At 50.5% G+C, this 18,946-nt stretch overlaps 2 long non-coding RNA genes across 3 annotated transcripts; one reads left to right on the forward strand and one right to left on the reverse strand.

Moving 5' to 3' along the window:
* The first annotated feature begins 1,793 nt into the window (after window positions 1–1,793).
* Window positions 1,794–5,168, forward strand: LOC117243783. Its single transcript, XR_004495685.1, has 2 exons — window positions 1,794–2,093; window positions 4,767–5,168. It is a non-coding gene; the product is annotated as an uncharacterized LOC117243783 (long non-coding RNA).
* Window positions 5,169–10,411: 5,243 nt separating this feature from the next.
* LOC107198908 lies at window positions 10,412–17,639 on the reverse strand. Of its 2 annotated transcripts, none has more exons than XR_004495684.1 (3): window positions 17,464–17,639; window positions 16,733–16,894; window positions 10,412–11,140 (listed from the first exon to the last, which is right to left on the reverse strand). It is a non-coding gene; the product is annotated as an uncharacterized LOC107198908 (long non-coding RNA). The 2 variants fall into 2 exon arrangements; XR_001519135.2 differs by lacking the exon at window positions 10,412–11,140 and adding an exon at window positions 14,525–15,156 and having other exon boundaries at window positions 17,464–17,637.
* Between the last annotated feature and the right edge of the window lie 1,307 nt (window positions 17,640–18,946).

Here is an 18,946-nt window from a genome sequence, read left to right on the forward strand (position 1 = left end):
ACTTCTCTTCTAGATCGCTCAGTTGCTTCTCATCTTCAGCTGTCCACTCTATGGGTTTGCAGTCCACTAGCTTATAACAGAGAAACCTCAGGCTCTGGGTGTACTGGTCCAGCCACAATTTACAATACCCAAAAAGACCTAAGAGTTTCCTTACATCTCTTTTGGTTTTGGGCACCAGTACAGATAGGATGACAGATATTCTTTCAGGGCTCAGCTTTTTGTATTATTCCCCAATTATGTGCCCTAGGTAAGTGATTTTGAGATCTACAAATTGCAATTTGTCCTGGGACACTTTCAGGCCTTTGGTCCCAAGGAAATTGAGAAGCCAGACACTGGTCCCCCTTATCCTCCTTTTCTCTTTTCCAGATACTAGCAAATCATCCACATACTGTAGGATTTGTATTTCATTTTCAAGAATAAATTGTTCTAATAGTTCTTCCAATGCCTGCCTGTGGACCTGATTTTCTCTGAGCCTCAGAGATTGCAGGCTGTCAGTGGCAGATCTGTTCCCAAGGGAAAGTTTATTGGGAAATCTCGCACTCAAGGACAACATTTGTAAATCATCTTGCTTTCCCAAAACAGTTCTGCATAACTGTATATAGCATGTTTTTTCTCTTGTCCAACCCATGGGACAAGAGGTAGTGTTCCCTTACCCAATCATGTTAAACCTGTAGCGTAGGACCATATAAAAGCTGAAGACTTTGGAGAATAAAGGCCCCTTTTCCTAGCAACTTGTGGTGCTGTGAACCCACACTTCTACATCGTGTCCAACAGCAACATCTTGGTATAGCAACTTGGTATAGCAGCATTGACACCACAGCTGGAGAAGGTAAAAGCCATCCTCCATCCCCCCACCTACCCACCCACCCAGGAAAAACTGAATTTTCAGTCGAGACTGTGGGTTTTTGCCTGCCGTTTTTTCTGGAGACCCTTCCCCTGTGACCTGATGGCATGAAAATTACCATCTTGAGTTGAGTAGCTGGTGCTGGAATTATGGCTTGACATTTTGCACAGGCATGACTTGAACATTCCTGAGGCAGATATGAATGCCTTGTATTTATGGTGAAGAGAGCAGGGGTTTTTTTCGACCGCTGCTGACGCCCTGCTGAAGGCACACTGGTGTTGTCTCGGTGAAGCCTTGCGTCAGCTGGTGCTGTTGGGCGGTGGGGAAGAAGCCAAACTTCTCCTCCTATGGAGAAAATTCATGGATGTGATAGAAGCAGCTGGCTCCAGAGCGTCTTCGTGAGCCGTCTCAGACACAGGCTCCGATCCAGGAGACTGGTCGGACCCAGACGACGTTTCCCTGGATCAGGACACACGGGAAACCACAGCTGGAGCGGTCCAGGGCAGTTCGGATGGCAGCCTCTCCCCTGACGGACCCTTTAGTGATTACAGCAGAGTGTCGGGCGCTCTGTTTGATGAGTTTCCCGTGGCGACTGACAAAGGGGAGGGGGGCGGAGAGGATTTGGACCGCGTTCCCTCTCCGCCCGCTCGGCAGGAGTCGCCCCGCCCGGGGCTCGGGAAGCCGCGGGAGGAGAGGGAAGACGGCATTCCAGTGGCGCTTCCCGCGGGGTGGGGGTGCTGGGGTGCTGGGGGGGGTGCAGCTCAAGGCGCCCCTCCGCTGGCCGTGCCGACGGACCTATTCAAACCCATCCCTGCGCCGTGCCAAAACCGTGGCGTGTGAGCGCTGGTCCTTTCTCCGCACTCGGATACCGCGGGCGGTGCGGGCGGGGTCCCGCAGGGACCGACCCCTCTGCGCATGTGCCGGCCCCGGGGCCGCTCATGACGTCACAGACGCGGCGGCCCCGCCCACGCCGCGGGAAGTGGGGGCCCGACCCCGTTGGCAGCGCCGATTCCCGCGGCTGTGGGTCCGCCGAGGCTGAGGGGAATGGCCGCACTCACGGCAGAAGCGCGGCTGGCCCCGGGCCGGCCACAGACGCCGTGCCGACTCAGACGGCGTCGCTCCAAAACCCCGCGAGCCCCCCCGCCGTGGCGGGGAGCGGACAGTGCTGTCGCCGCGGGGCAAACGAGCGGAAGGAGCTGCGGGGGGAGCTACACTGGCCACCACAGCCGGCGCAGGCCCAAGGCAGGCGGTGAGGGCTGGCATCGCCCAGGAGGAGGAGGCAGCCCGGGCGGGGCTGTCCCGGCCGTGGGAGCGGTGCCAGGAGGGAGCAGGGGCGGCCCTCAGGCCCTCTTTCCTCGGCAGGACAGTCCTGTCTGTCGGCTGAGCCTCGGAGCCGGCAGGAAGCGCCGCCCTGGCTGCTGCAGCTGCTGGGGCAGGGGAAAACCGGTCTCCTTTCTTTACCATAGGGGATTGTGGTGACTGGCTCGGCAGGGCGAGTGTCTGCTCCGTGCAGCTTGTATTGTTCAGGGCACTGTGGGTTTTGGAAAAGATACAACCATTGACATTATTTAATCTACATTTTATTTGATAATGTGATTGTCAGGCAGTAGACAATTACGAGAGTAACAGGGCTGATGAGCAGTTGCTTGATGAGCAGTATGCTTCAGATTGCACACTTTAAGTGGGGATAATTTGGAAATACTGATATTTCTTTTGCTCGGAGTGCAGGACATAGAGACAGCCCTCACTCGAGTACACACTGGACTCTGCTGCCTTGCCAGGTTACCGTACGGCCTGGGGATCTGAGGAAATTTTGGGACAAAGTAAAGGAAAAGGTGATGGAGATGGGGGACTGGGACCTAATGGAAAGATTTAGAGGCATTGGACACAGTTTCTTTGATTTTTCAGATTCTGCCAGGAATAGACAATATAGTGCAGGAGAGACAGGCTCCAGCCAGGGGACTGTCTCTGCTTCTGTGACATCTAACGGGCAGGATCACAGAGATGCTGTGACCTCGCAGGGGGTCTTCAGGCTTTTCCTGTAGTAAAAGGAAATCCTAGAACAGGCCTGACCACAAAAACAGTGATGGGTATCAGAGACAAGGTTGCACAGCATGGACTGGGATCTCGGGAGGTAATGCACGTGATTCACGTTCTTAATTCGGAGCCACTGGTACTATATGATATTAGGTATGTTGCTCAGGTGTTGTTTCAGCCTATTCAATTTGAGATTTTTGAGGACAATTGGAGTCAGATACCCATAAAAGTGGCTGGGCAAAATAGTCAATTGCCTCAAGAGGACTCTAGATTTGGGGTTGGGCCTGAGCTTTTGACAGGGATTGGAAATTTTTCTAACCCTGATTCTCAGGTCACATTCCACCTGCTGATGTTGGAGCAGTGCCAGAGGACTGGTTTTGCAGCTCTGATGGAAACAATAGAGCTGTCTGCTCCAAAGCAAAAGTTGGCTACTATTATCCAGGGACCTAAGGAGCCGTACATGCAGTTTATTGAAATACTCTCTGCTTCCTTAGAGAAGCAAGTAGATGAACCAGAACTGAGATGTCTACTGCTCACAGAGTTGGCAAGAAGCAATGCCAATGATGACTGTAAGAGGATAATACAGGCCCTCCCAGGTGACCCATCTGTGGCACAGATGGCTCAGGCTTGTGCAAACATGGGCACCCCAGATTGCAAGGTGGCTGCCTTGGCTACTGCCCCTTACCAGGGTCCTCAAAGGGACAAAAAGGTAAGCAGCAGAAGCAGGAAACAGCACAAGCCACCAAGAAGCAGGGAAAACAGAAGCAGAAAGGGAAAGCTCCCTTGTTTCTGTGTGCACAGTATAGGTGGCCAAATCACTTTGCAGAGGCTTGTACAGTGAAATTTGAGACTAAAGGCCAGCCTCTGCCAGATCAGGGAAACGCAAAGCTGAGCTCGAAGGGGAAACACGCTCAGACATAAGCATTTCCCCAGGTCCTGAAGCTGATGCAGACTTGCTCAGCCAGCTTGTGGCTAACACCTCTGGCTCAGCTGGACTTGATATCTACACAGCAGCAGCAGAAGTCCTGAATTCTTGCAAAGTGCACAGAGTTCCTTTGGATGCCTATGGACCCCTAGGGGAGGGTAAAAGTGCTCTCCTGATGGGGTGGTCGAGTGCCACCCTCCAGGGTATCATTGTGCATCTGGGACTTGTCGATGCTGATTATTCAGGACAAATTTCTGCTATGGTTTCCATGCCCACCCCTCCCCTCACTGTTCCTGAGAAAACATGCATTGCTCAACTTGTGCCTTTCAAGTCCTCAGTTTCTGGGGCTGAGAGCTGGTGACAAGGGGATGGTTACTTTGGATCGACTGGACCACCTCAGGTGTACTGGACTGCAACCCTGACTGATGAAAGGCCTGAGATGTGGTGTGCCCTGTGCCTTCCTGGTGCTACCCCACCAGAAATCCACCTGCAAGGCCTGACTGACACAGGTGCCGACGTCACCATCCTGGCCTCCTCTGTGTGGCCCCCGCAGTGGCCTCTGGATCCTGTGGAGTCGCCTGTGGCAGGGTTGGGTGGAACGGCCACATGCTTCATCAGCCAGCAGCTGGTGCAGATCATGAACTCAGAGGGACAATCTGCAATAGTTTGGGTTTATGTTACCACAGCTATTGCTGACCTCTGGGGACGGGATGTACTGGAGGTTTGGGGGGTTTGGATCAGGACGGATTTTTAGTGGGGACCTATTGGAAAACCACTCAGACTATTCACCAAGTCTTCATAGAAGTATAGTGAGTGTTGTTTATTTCTATCTTTAGCACACTTTTATAGGGTCCAACAGGGTCTGTGGGCTTAGCAAGCTGCTACTGGTTAGTACATATTGTTTTACATTCTTTACCCAGTACACAATGCCATTGTTTTTCTTTATTCTCACTGTTCCAGGAGAGCTTCAAGGACGCTGTCTGTTGCTGTTGGACACTAAATGAATCACACAGACACACTTTGAGGTGTGGTGAAGGAAAGGCGACTACTTTATTTTTTCTCTCAGTATTTATAAATTTCTGACCATGGCCAGGGGTTGGATAGTCAGGTTAACACTTTCTCAACTGCACTGTCTGTGAGAGATGTCTATCAAAAGATGTGTATCAGAAAGAATGTATACACATCTATGTTTACAGTCACTGTCCTGGGAAAGCTTTTAGAAACTATGTCAACAAGATCAAAAAACTGAGTTTTCAGAGCGACAACTGTCCTTAGAATTGTCACCTGGATTGAGAGCTGGGTTGTGCAGACAGGCTTTGACTAAAATACCATGCCCTTGCTTTGTTAAAATGTTTTCCTACAGTAAGGTCTTTCTGCCCATTCTCATTTTATTTCTCTTCAACTTTGCTGTGGCTCCAGACTGTGTCAATGAGAAGCTGCGCTCTTGGTGGCTTTAAATGAAGTAAAGGATCTCCCAGCAAAGTTTTCTCCAAAGATGCCCCTTTTGTTCCCTTCTCTGTGTGCAGAGCTGGGGGCAGATCAGTGCTGGCACAGCAGCTGTGCCCAGGAGCAGCAGCACTTGGTGTTGCCAGTGCTGCTCCTGTGCCACTGCCCCGCTGCCCTCCTGGCCCTGGTGTTGCTGCAGGGCCTGAGAGCTCTCGGGGCCGGGCACAGCCCTGGGGGTGGCAGTGCCGGGGCTGCAGCAGGGACAGGCCATGGGCACTGCTGGGGCAGCGCTGACGCCTCAGGGCAGGGCCTGGGGGCTCCAGGCTCCTTGCCCAGGCTCTCTCAAGAACATGGCCAGGCCAAAGCTCAGCACAGAAAACCCCCGTGAGCAGCCCCAGGGTGGCCGTGGGTAGGCTGGGGGCAAACAGCATGACTGGGGCTCCGCAAAGTCAGCCAGAAAGTTTGTTCCCATGAGCTGTGAGTTTCCTGTCCCACTGCAGACATTGTTGCTCAGAGCCAGGGCTGCCTGGCAGCCACCTCCAGACAGCCCTGAGCATTTCCTTTGCTCCACATTTGCTTTCTTTCCTCTTTCCTGCTCCATATTTCTTCCTCTTGCACATCCCTGTCCCCTGCCCTGCAAACAGCCCATCCCTGTTTGCCCTTTCCTCTCTGACCCCACTCCCCATTTCAGTTCCCCAGTTGGCACCATGGGAATGTCCCCTGGGGAGCAGGATCATCCTACAAGTGCTTCAGGAATTGTCTGCAGGGTCCTGCAGTGCCTCGTGCTGCTCCCTTGCCAGGGGCACCATAGGCCGGGGGGGCACATCTGGGCTGCTGTGTCTGGCTGTGGGGCTCCCTGTTCTGGACAATGAGGAGGGGCTGCAGAGGCTCTGCAGGACTGACAGGATGGGCTTTGGGGCCTGTGTGCAGAAGCTGAGGGACCTGGGCTGCTGCACCTTCTGAAGAGGAGGCCCAGGGCTCATCATGCACCTGCTCCAAGGGTGGTTTCAGAGAATCACAGAATCAGCAAGGCTGTAAAAGACCTTGGAGATCATCAGGTCCAGCCTGTGCCCTGACACCACCTTGTCTTCCCTGAGCCTCCTCCAGGATAAACATCCCCAGCTCCCTCAGCTGCTCCTCACAGGACTTGTGCCCCAGACCCCTCACCACCCTTGTTGCCCTTCTCTGGACATGCTCCAGCCCCTCCATGTCCTACCTAAATTGGGGGCCCAGAACTGGACACAGCACTTGAGGTGTGGCCTCACCAGTGCCAAGCACAGGGGAAGAATCACTGCTCTGCTCCTGGCCACACCATTCCTGATCCAGGCCAGGAGCCATGGCCTTCTTGGCCACCTGGGCACACTGCTGGCTCATGCCCAGCCTGCTGGCCATCAGTGCCCCAGGTCCCTTTCTGCCTGCCTGCTGTCCTGCCATTCTGTCCCCAGCCTGTAGCACTGCAGGGGTCACTGGGGCCAAAGTGCAGGACCTGGAACTTGGACTTGTTAAACCTCACCTTGTTGGGTTTGGGCCCTGGATCCAGCCTGCCCAGCTCCCTGTGCAGAGCCCTCTTGCCCTCCAGCAGATCCACACTCACACCCAGCTTGGTGTCACCTGCAAATTTGCTGATGTTGGACTCAATTCCTGTCACTTTTGGACATGAAATGATTCACACAGACACAGCTCGAAGTGTGATGAGGGAAGAAGAAAGTTTGTTCTGTTCTTTCAGTATTTATAGGTTTTCAACAATGACCAGGGATTGGATTGTCAGGTTTCCACCTTCCCAACCACACTAGCTGTGAGAGATGTCTATCAAAGGCATATCTTTAATGGAATGTATAAACATCTATGTTTATAGTTACTTTCCTGGGTAAGTGGCTAGAAATTATGAAAACAGTCTGATTCTCAGTGCAACAAATCCCCTCATCCAGATCATCAATGCAGATACTGAAATCCACGCTGGCTGGGTCCGATCCCTTGGCCATCCTGGAGGTGCCCTGTGATGGCACTCAAGGCAATCTGTTCCATGACCTTGCTGGGCACCAAGGTCAAAATGACAGGCCTGGAGTTGCCCAGATCCTCCTTCCAGCCCTTCTTGGGGATGGGGCCACTCTGGTGGACCTCCAGTCCTCTGGGGCTTCCCTGGTGAGGCAAGATTGATGGTAAATGAAGGATGGCAGCTTAGGGAGCTCATGCACTAGTTTCCTCATGCCCCTAGCATGGATCCCATCTGGCCCCAGAGACACCTGTGAGCATCTGAGTGGCTCAGCAGGTCCCCAGCTGCTTCCTCCTGGATTACAGCAGGTCTGTTCTGCTCCCTGTGCCATCTACCAGCTCAGGAGAACACTTGTCTTGGGCAAAGAAGATATTAAGTACCTCAGCCCTTTTCTCTGTGTCCAATAAGGGATGGAGGGTGTCCTCGCTCCTTTTGCTATTAATGTAGTTTAAAAAGCATTGTTATTTTCCTTAACAGAAGTGGCCAGGTTAAGTTCTATTTGAGCTTTCATCACTCTGATTTCCTTTCTGCATGACTGTCCTGGTTTAGGGCAAATCTGGGAGAAAACCTCTAATGGGCCCCCCCCACCGGGAAGCAAACCCGAAAGTGGCCCCGTTCTCCCACACCGCAACTGGTTCTGGAAGGGATTTCTCTAAGAGGAGTGGAAGAAACCTATTTATTTATCTGGCAAAGCACTACTCAGCACAAGAATGAATAAGATCAAATTACAAAACCTCTCGCAGCTCTGAAGAGTTGACAAATTCAGAGGGTCTCTTTCCTGTGGGTGTTGGCTCTGTTATCAGTCCCTCTGGCGCTGGAAAATGCCGCTGCCCAGGCTGGGCTCCCGGTAGTTCACGGGTGCAAGCTCCCGGTGCTCCCCCAAGTCCCCAGTCCACAGCAGGTTTGATCTGTTCCAAGGAAAAGGGAAAGAAAACAGTCCAGGAAGACCTCTCTGCTTCTGCTAGTTGGAAAGCCAAGGCGATCTGTCTCTTGTTGTCTGTCTGTGCTGTAGACAAAACTCCATCCCAGGATGCAGAGGGAGCAAGTACAGTCTCTGATAACAGACTCAGTGCTTCTTCTGCACTCACTTTTACTCTTAGATGAAGTTTTAAGGATACAAAACCTATTTCTGGGCTAGGTGGATGAATGGGGATACAATTTGACACCACAATCACCCCAGGACAATGACTATCCTTATACATTTCCTGAGTTGCCTGGCCCTCCATCAAAGTGTGATGCACCCTCTTTCCCCCCCACCCCTCCCCGAGTTCCTCCAAAAGCTCCTTGCCCATCCAGGCCAGCTGTGTTCCTTGCTGGCTCCTCTTTTGGCAATCAGGGACAGGCTACTCATGCAACTTCAAGATTTGTTTCTTGAAGTGTGTCCATCCTTCCTGGACCCTTTAGTTTTTAAGGGCTGTTTCCCTTAAAAAAATCAGTACCTGATTCAGTACTCCTCAAATCTGCACCCTGAACAGGCCAAAGTCTGCTCTCTGTAACTCCAGTGTAGAAGTTTTGTTGCTGCCCCTCCTTTTTTCACAGAATTTTGAAAACGATTATTTCATGGTTTCTGTGCTCCAGACAGTCTCCAACCATCACATCCCCCACCAGACCTTCTTTGTTGGCAAACAGCAGGTCTGGCAGGGCCCCACCCCTGCTCAGCTCGCTCATCAGCTGTAACAAGAAGCCACCCTCCAAACACTCCAAGAACCTCCTGGACTGCCTCTTCTCCACCATGCTGAGTTCCCAGCAGACATCTGGCAAATTAAAGTCTCCTACAGGAACAAGAACAAGGACTGTCAATCACAAAACATTCTCCAGCCGCTTATAGACTAATTCACCTGTTCATCCTGGCTGGGTGGTCTAAAACAGACCCCCACCAGGATGTCTGTTGCAGTGTTTCTTGTTAATGGTATGTTCTGTTATTACCTAAGTTGATGGTTTGGTCCAAATGAGACCCTCCCACCCCATGTTGTCAATCTACCCTGAGTCCCCTGTCAATCTGTCTTAGGCCCACTGCATCCTTGGAATTCCACTTCGGAAATCCCCTAAACTTCAATGCTTGATTAGTCCATGTGACACAACTTTCCCCCTACCTCCCTCATTGGATGATGATTTTGTGAACCCTGCCTTTTACCCTCCCCGGGACATTTCTGATTAGCTGATGCTTTGTACTCTCCCTTTGAACCGCCTCCCTATTCCAGCTGTTGCACACTCAAATTTTCTGTCTTTTGCCCCCAAGATTGCCCAGAGCAATAGATCCTCTATTATCCCATGCAAAAGACCTCCCTCTCATCCTTATCTCCTCAGAGCCCAGACTGACAGCTAAAAAGCCGTAGAGCAAGTGCTCTAGTCGAACCTCATCCTGCTCCTGAGGTGTGACCCACTCCTGGAGAAGGCTTAAGTGGTAGAGCTCTGCTGGTGTGAAAAACCCACAGTGGAATTGAATTTCCAATTCTGAACCGGAGACTAGAAGTGCCTGAAGCTGGGTAATGCTCATTCCCTATTTCTCCTCTTTAGAGCAACAGGCTGGACCTGTTTTTTCCTTCCAAAATGCTGCTGCTGAACCTCCCAGACCTGAGGAGAAACAGAGCATCTGAATGTATTGCTCACCCTCGATGGTGATGCAGATACGGACACCTGATTTGGGCTAACCAATTTCTATTGCGATGAGGCCCTTGTTCATTCCTTGCTCCTGGGAACAGGCAAACCAGCACAATGTTCAGCAAGGATCAGCTGACACTTCTCCCCTTTAAGCCTGAAGACACTTCTTCCTTCTTGGCTTATTTCTTCCTTGTTTTATGCAAAAGAAACACCGGAACAGTCAGGATTGTCCAGGTAACAGGACAGAACTAAGTGTTCCTAAAGATGTTCTGCACCTGCATGAGAGGAGCACTTTTATTAAAGCCCTTCCTTTAGGTCACATAGTTATTCTGAAATATATTCCTTGCTCCTGCTGTGGTTAGATGGAACTGATGGCAAGACATAGACTCACTGGAAGAAGGAATAGCAGCCTCTCTCTCTCTCTTTTCAGTGTATTGTCTTATTTCTTATATTCAGAAATCTTGCTTTAAGAACCAGACACAAAACACATGTGTAAGTTTCCAGAGTTACCCTGGATCAAGACATTCAGTTCAGATTTCAGCCTCAGAAGGAACATGCTAAATAGAAACTTGTGTTGATATAAATTTATTAAAAACAGAAGCAGAAAAGAAGATGAGCAATGTGAATGTAGTAAACATGTGACATAAAAATCATAACTGCAACTGAACACTTCATTCTCCAGATGAAATTATTCCCATACTGCAGTGCATCCCAGATTCTTTATACACACGAAATGTTAGAATATTCAAAGTCCAAGATTCCCAGGAGTCTTCCCTGAGATTTGGTGTAGAACTTGCTGAGTCTTGCAGCTGCTCTGCTTTGGGTGGCCTTTGGCTGCTGTTTCCATCTTTTGTTGGTACCACACGGTCAATGTATCTGCCATGACACAGGAGGATTAGAAACCAAAGCACAGGAGGTGAATGCCCTAAAAATTATCTCACTCAGCAGCATGAGCATTTCCCCATACAGTGAGCCCTGGAAATGCAGGCAGCGTGGGAGGTCAAGCTCAGGAAAAATGTAATGAAGGCTGGATGGAAAAAATAGGAAGCAACATAGAACTTCTTTAAAGACTTTTCTGAGGACCTTTCCATTCCAGCTCCATTATTTCTTCAACCACAACCAGAAGTATGAAATAAAGTGATAGAGACAATACATTATAATTATTTCTCCAAAAACTTGTGACTTTATTCCAGACTTCAATTTTGCTCAGTGATCAATATTTCATCCATGCAGAAGTTGTCTGTGTGTTTGTATTGCACCACTTGTCTTCTTATGCACCTTCCTACAACCATGCCTGCAAAAGATTGAACAGCCAAGAGGAAGTGAAAATTAAACATACACAGGCACTGGGTACAGATAAAGCTCCACTTGACTTCATAAATTCTGAACCTTTTCAGATGTCTCCTGCCCTCCACAGAATAACAGAGATTAATTGAGGTTGGAAGGGATCTCCAGAGATCATCTGGTCCAGCCCCCTGCTCAAGCAGGGACACTTGAAGGTGGCTGGCCAGAACCTCATCCAGTAGGTTTTGAATATCTCCAAGGATGGAGACTCCACCACATGCCAAGGTAACAATGTCTGTAAGACTTGGGGACCAGTTTGGGGCTCAATGGCCTTGCTACATCTCTTTCTCCATTTGACATCCTCTTGGAGATGGACCTTGATTGGACAAAAGGCAACAGGCACAAGCTGTGACACAAGAAATTCCCAGTAAATGTGTGGAAATTTTTTATTTTTTTTTTTTTCGCTTTTTACAATAGGGCTTATCAAATAATGGAACAAGCTGAGATACAGGAGGTGCAATACAGCAACATGTGAGGACATACTCCAAAACCACCAAATAAGATCAGAATCAGACGGGACCTCTCTGGAGCTGAGGGGATAGAAGTCAAGGCCATTTCTAGTGAAAGCTCGCTCCCACAGTGCTTTCAGGTTGTGATGTCAATTACTACAACACTGCACACTGTTTCTCACCCTGTCTTTGCTCTCTGTTCATCTGTGCTGTGCTGTAACTCGCAACCAGGCTCTGAACTGTGTCCATTTCATCCCAAGGACGTGCACAGGCTGCACCAAATCTGACCCTCTTCTCCCACTGCAACCCCCACAGGGTGGTCCTGCGGGCCTGGACTCTCCTGTTCCACCTGTGACACACGTGGGCATGATCTGCAGCTCCAGGCTGTGCAAGATTTGCAGCAAACCCGTGTCTCCTCTTCGTGTACTGAACCACTGTACAGGGAGACACAACAGAGCTTTCCCTCCTTCTCAATCACCAATCCCCTGCCCTCACCTGGGAGGGCCAAGTGGATACTGGGGGGACCCAGGGGAGCAAAATGTTACTCATAAAAAAGCCAGGCTCGTTGTGCTGCAGCCAAGGGCAGCTGGTTCTGATGCCCCCTGTACAGGCACCTTGGTCAGCAGAACAGCAAGGCCCTGTGGTTGGCACACTCCTCACTGTCTCCTCTATCCCTTGGAGAAGGCAGTTCCAGGACTGCTTGTGTCCTGTGGGCTGGTTTGGTCTGGATTAATTTTCTTCCCACTATCTGGTGTGGGGCTGTCTTTGGGATTTGTGGTGAACACAGGGATGATAATGGAGATGCTTTTGTTATTGTTGAGCAGTGGCCACATGGAGCCAAGGCCTGTTCCTTTTCACTCAGTCACATTGGGGCTGGGGGGGTCCGTGGGAGGTTGGGAGGGAACACAGCTGGGACAGATGACCCCAGCTGACCCAAGAAATGTCCCAGACTCAGTAGGGAAAGTGGGGGACATTTGGAGTGATGGTGTTTGCCTTCCCAAGTCACCATTCCATGGGATGGGGCCCTGCTCTCCTGGAGGTGCTGAGCACCTGCCAGCCCATGCAAATGGGTGTTTTGCTTTGCCACACTTTGCTTGTGTGCTCGACTTTTGCTCTCCCTACTAAACTGCCTTTACCTCAACCCATGAGTTTTCTTCTCACTTTCGCCCTTTCAGTTCTCCCCCTGATCCTGCTGGTGGGTGAGTCAGTGAGGGGCCCCAAGTAGGCCCCAAGCAGGCTTGGCTGCTGGAGGGCATTGAACCACAACAGCTGTCAGGACCAACTCCTTGCAAAGTCTGAAGGTGATTTTCAAGCTTTAAGCAGTTACTCCTCAGTAACAGGACAGCACCAGTCCAGGATAATGCTTCCACATGGATTAGAGAGGAAGAGTGATACACACTGCCACAAGGATAAGGGAACGTTTCTTGCCTCACACTTCCACACTCATCAGGAAAGGGTTCATCCCTGGCAGGACTTGAGGAAGGTGCAATGGCATCAGCTAAAGGCCTCTAGCTCAGCTCAGACTGAAAGAAGAACCAGCTGCTGCAGTCACCTGGAGCAAGATGAGCTCCAGACACTTTTCCTGAGAGGCCCAAGAGGCCAAAACAGGAGTCAGAGCTGGGGCTGCAGAGGCAGTGCAAGCTGGCTGCCCCCGCTGCTCAGAGCTGTGAGGGCTCCTGACAAGCACAGGCAGGGCCTTGGGCAGTACATGGCAATGAAAAAGTCATCAAATCACCCTTTCCTGAACATGTTCTTCTCAGAGCAGCTCTCTGAGGGGTGGAATGTATTTTCCAGACCTGCACTCAAGACTTGCCTCTGTCATCTTCCCTGTGCTTCCTCAATAGCATAGGGATGAGCTGTAGAGCTGTATTTCTAAAATCTCTCTGGGAAAAAGAGAAAAGCAGACAATGAATGGATTTTCCAAGGCTTCCTGAGTGTGCTCAGACCTGAGTGTGCCCAAGCCTCTGCCCAAAATGATGATGTTCTCCTGGAGTGAAACACTGCTTCTCAAAGTGGGGAAACACCCAGGAGCCCTGGGCCATCCTGCAAAGGAAGCAAAGCCTGAGGCACTGGGATACTTGGGGGGTCACCAGCAGGAACTCCAACCAGGCCTGAAATCTAGGCAGGCATTCTCGAGGAGAAAGATGCCATGCTGGTGGCAGGGGAGAAGGGATAGGGAACAAGGGAGATGAATTTCCCTGCAGGAGACCCCTCTGGTTTGCCATGCAATGGGAGGGGCTATAGCTGCAGGGCTCTTCACTGGTCCCATCTGTTCTAGGGATACACCTTCCCCACCACAGCCCAGCAGCTCCTTGACTGTTTCCTGATGCCCAACTGAAACCTCCCCACTGCAATATTTTCATTAAAATTAAATTTCATTAAAATCTGTTCATTGTCCACAGTAATTTCCAGGGTTTGATTCTGCTCAGGATGTGTCACCCAATACACACTGGAAGGGGATCAAAAGAGAGTCCACCAACTGTCTGCTCTGAGACCACCCTCACACTCCCCTGCTCTTCACTCCGTTCTCTTAATTAGTTCTGTTCTCACGGCTCCAAAAGGAAACAGCAAATCAGGGTGTGTGATAGTTTTGTTTTCCAGACGTGGGGCTCCTGGCTCAAACTTCTCTGAGGTGAGAGGAGGACTAAAAGCTGCTGAGAGATGAGTTCAACCTTGTTACTGCTGAAGATCAATAGATCACACGGACACAGGTTGAGGTGTGGTGCAGAAAGAGCAGAGTTTATTTTCATTCCAAGGATTTATAGGCTTGTGACCATGGCCAGGGATTGGATGGTCAGGATAACACTTTCTCACTGCACTGGCCATAAGAAATGCCCATCACAAGACATGTAACAGAAAGAATGTACACATATCTATGTTTACAGTTACTGTCCTGGGAAAGTCCTTAGAAAACCATGTCAGCAAGCTCAGAAGCGGAGCTTTCAGGGCGACACAGCCTCTCCTTAATTTTCACATGGGAAAGAGAGACCAGGAGAATGGCCAGACCATGGACTAAAAAGGAGATGGGCTTTCACAGAGAAGGAGATCCCAGGGAAGAAAGGCCACTTTCCTGCACCAGTTGCCCATGGGGACACTTGACAGGCTCCACTGTCCTTCCTGAGAGGAAGGATCAGCATCACTGGGACAGTGACCTTGTCTGTCCTGAGGGGACACCTTGAATCAGTAACGACACTGGGCCTTTACACTTCAAAAAGACCAAGAAGTCTCTGATCTCCTTTCCCTGCCAAAGCGCCCAAAGCCCAAAGTATAGTGGAGTATGAATGATCAAAGTCCTGAGATGCTTTGTCCAGGGAAAGAGACACTGTTCATAGCAAGCTGGAGTTGACAGAAGCCACACCAGGACAGACTGAGCACTCCTGAGACAGAGGACAGGGACAAGGCCTTGCCCAGGGCCTAAGCCCAAGATTCCTTTAAGCTCTTCCTCTGGGGCTCTCCCAATCCTATTGTCTTCTCTCCCTGAAGTGTCCACCTCCCAAGGTTCAAGGGCACATGGGCTCTGGAAAGAATCACAGAATCATGGAATACCCTGACCTGCAAGGGACACACAGGGATCACTGATTCCAGCTCCTGGCTCTACCCAGGACACCCCAAAAATCCCATCCTGTGCCTGGGGGTGTTGTCCAAACGCTCCTGGAGCTCTGGCAGCCTTGAGGCCATGACCAAACCCCGGGGAGCCTGTTCAGTGCCTCAGCAGCCTCTGGGGGATTCTCTGTTCTTTTCCTGATATCCAGTCCTACCCTGGCACAGCTGCAGCTGTTCCCTTAGATCTGGTCATGGGAGAGGAGAGAGGAATAAAAAGCTCCTCCTACCCTCACAAACCACCAACTGGGTAAGACTGGAAGGGACCACTTGAGGTCTTCTAGTCCAAACTCTCACTCAAACAGGGTCTCCCAGAGACCATTAGTCACATTTATGTCTAGCTGCCTTTGGAATTTCTCCAAAGAAGGAGTCTCCACAATCTGTCTCAGAACTGGTCCCACTGCAGAGTCACCCTCACAGTAATGAAGGTCTTGCTTGTGTTTAGGTGGAAATTCCTGTGTTTCTGTTTCTGCCCACTGCCTCTCACCCCATTACTCAGCACCACCAAGAAGAACCCAGCTCCATCCTCCTGACACCCACCCTGCAAACACTTCTGTCCATTGATGAGATCCCCTCTTAGCCTTTTCTTCTCCACACCAAACAGGCCCAGTTCCCTCAGCCTCTCCTCACCAGAGAGATGCTCCAGGCCTCTGATCACCTTTGTAGTTCCTCAGTTGGGCCCTTCCCAAGAGCTCCAGGTTTCTCTTGTGCTGAGGAACCCAGCATGGGACACAGAGCTCCAGATGTGCCCCAGCAGGGCTGCCCCTCCCTTGAGGTTGGTGCCATTGGGTGCCTTGGCCACAAGGACACACTGCTGACTCTTGGACAGCTCTTTGTCCGGCAGAACCCGCAGGTCCTTCTCCACAGAGCCCCTTTCCAGAAGGTCAGCCCTGAGCCTGGATGGGTGACTGGGCTTATTCCTCACCAGGTTCTTTCAGCTGGTTTGGATGGATGGACTGCAGGAGGGCTGAGGAAAGGGCACAGGCCCTGTGGGTATTCCTCAGGGTTTGGCAAAGAGCTGGGGGGCAGGATGGAGAGCAGGGATCATCTCTCTCCATCTCCCCTGACAGCGTCTGCGGGCTGTGGCAGACCACACTCTGTCATGGGGAAGGTGAGTGGGCAGGAGGATTTAGACACCTTTACCACATGTCAGGTCATACCTACACACACTGTTCAAAGACAAGAGAGCCAAGAGGGGCCTTGCAGAGTTCAGGAGAACCTGCAGAGAACACTTCAGCACAGAGGAGTTTCCGTGCCAGGGATCACAAAAGCTGAGGGGCTCAGAAAAGCTGACTTTACTCACAGGATGGGTTGTGGTGGTGCATCCCATGGCTAAAGTCAGCTTCTTTAGGTCTCTACCCGGGTTCAGTCCAGACTGTCCCTCCCCATCCCCTTTGAGGAGCTGAGCAGGATGAGCTCACAGGATGGTTGGCCTGTAGAGCAGCTTTTGGCTTCAGAGAGATGGAAGCCTGCTTGGCCATGCCCCTGCTCACCTTGTTACTTCTGGTCTGCACTGAGAAGCTGAAACTCATTTTGTGATAACTTCAGCAATTCCTCTAAATCTTCTTCCAAAGTTTTAATTTCTTGGAAGAGCTGCTGGAATTTCAGATTCAACCTGTATGACAGGGCCCTTGAAATTTCCTCCTCTTCCTTTCCTGTAAAGAAAGAACAATGCTATTGGGTCACTAATGATTCCTCCTTGAGGGGGAGACAAGATATCTGGCACAAGGATACCAAAGGCTGTGGTTTAATGGCCCTGCCAGAGGGTCTCTGTGCTCACAGACATGTCCAGGCACTGCTCAGGAAAGCTCCTCTTCCTGCTGATCATCAATAGGGAAACAAGGCTGATCTCACATGTGCCTCAGCACAGGACCAGCAGTGGGGCAGCAGGAGAAGGGCAGTGGGGAAAGGGAGAGAGATGGGGTCAACACTTCAAGGGGGAACCTTAGCAAGTATCAGGCAAGGAGAGAACTCCCAGCACACACCCTCTGCAAAGATGAGGAACAGAAGAGGGACTTTGACCACCTGCACCTGCAGAGGTGGTCACTTCAGCATGTTGGTGTTTCAGTGCCATGGATCACAGAAGCTGTTCCCCATGGGAGGATTGTCCCTCCATGTCCCCTCTGAGGAAATGAGCAGGATGAGCTCACACAGAGTGGTTGGCCTGCAGAGCAGCTTCTGCCTTCAGATGGATGAGTGTCTGCTTGGCAATGGCCCTGCTCACCTTCCAGCTGTGCTCTGAGAAGATCAAGCTCATACATTGTGGTCTCTGGCCATTCTTGTACATCTTCTTGCAGAGTTTTAATTCTCTGGGAGAATACCTGGATTTCTTTCTCCATCCTAGATAACAGGACCCTTGCAAAGTTCTCCTCCTTCTTTCCTGTGAAGAAAGAAAGATGTCACTAATCTTTGATTTCCTTGAGCAGGAGACCAGCTATGTAAGAGCCGATGGAGAGATGGGGACTTCAGATGGCTTTTCTTTCTAATGCTGTTTATTCCATAGCTTAGGTTACAGCAGGGGGTTGTGGGTCAGCCTACAGCTGCTGGCTATAGGCAAGCCATGTGTCCTGAAGCCCCCTTGGTTCTGGTTACAGTGCATTATATCTGTTTCTTTTTCTGTGCATATTATTACGTAACAGCCAAGCAGCATCACACACGATACCTTTACATTTACATATATCCTATCAAAACTGCTAAAATTACCATACTATGTTAGTGACTAACTAATCATCTGAGTTAGTAATTACACATTAAACTTTGAAACTTGTTTTGCAGTGGAAAATTCTTTTTGCTTTGGTGAAAAACATCTTCCTGTCTGTCTATGTATTTTTCTTGGTAGCAAACACACTTTGAATACCACTTAGCCTGTTGGACTTTAGCCATGAAACTTCCTTCTAACTGTGACTAAACCTTTGCTCTAAACCTTCCAACTTGACTAAACCTTTGTTCTCTCAGCTGTTTCAGCAACAACCATCTCTAAAAACATCTTTTTATATATCAAAGCTTGCTTTGATAAGTTTCTAGAGAACCTTCTGCTAAGCATTCACATCCATAAAACTTTTCTGTTAAATTCCCATCCTTCCCAACACATCTATCTGACACAAGAATGCCCAAAGGCTCTGGATTTAGCCTCCCTGGCAGAGACTCTGTCCTTGGGGCTCTTCTGGGGGTGGTTTTTCCCTTCCTCATTCCCCGTTAGAAATCCTCACCTCACAGGAATTCTGTTTGGCCACATGAAGGCACAATCTGGAAATGGTTTTCCCTTTACCCTCAGACTTCTAGCAGGGAGGGCCCAAGAAACTCAGAACAAATTTTCGTCCCTTTTCAACCTCTCATTTGTGCTTTCTGTAGCTCAATAAACAGGCTTCCACCTTTAAAAAGATGGCCACAGGCTTATTTTCAAGCCCACAATGGCTTGAGCCAGCAGGAATTCCATGAGTTTCCCTGGACTCTTCTTGGCTGCTCCTTGCTGTGGTTTTGCTGTTTGCAGCTGGAGCAAGAACAGAACCCATGGTCAGGGAAGACCGATTATTCCTCAGGTTTCCCTGCCCTGGGGGCAGGAGGCTGTTCCCAACACACAGGGCCTGAGCCAGGCCCTGGGGCACAGTCTGGGGCCAGCCAGCCCCACACTGGAGTCTGCCCCAGCTGACTCCTTCCCCTTCCCAGCACCAGCTCCTGCAGGCAGAGCTGCTCTGCACAGGCCCTGC

Source organism: Parus major, unplaced genomic scaffold (assembly GCF_001522545.3).
Source record: "Parus major isolate Abel unplaced genomic scaffold, Parus_major1.1 Scaffold365, whole genome shotgun sequence".
Lineage (NCBI taxonomy): Eukaryota > Metazoa > Chordata > Aves > Passeriformes > Paridae > Parus > Parus major.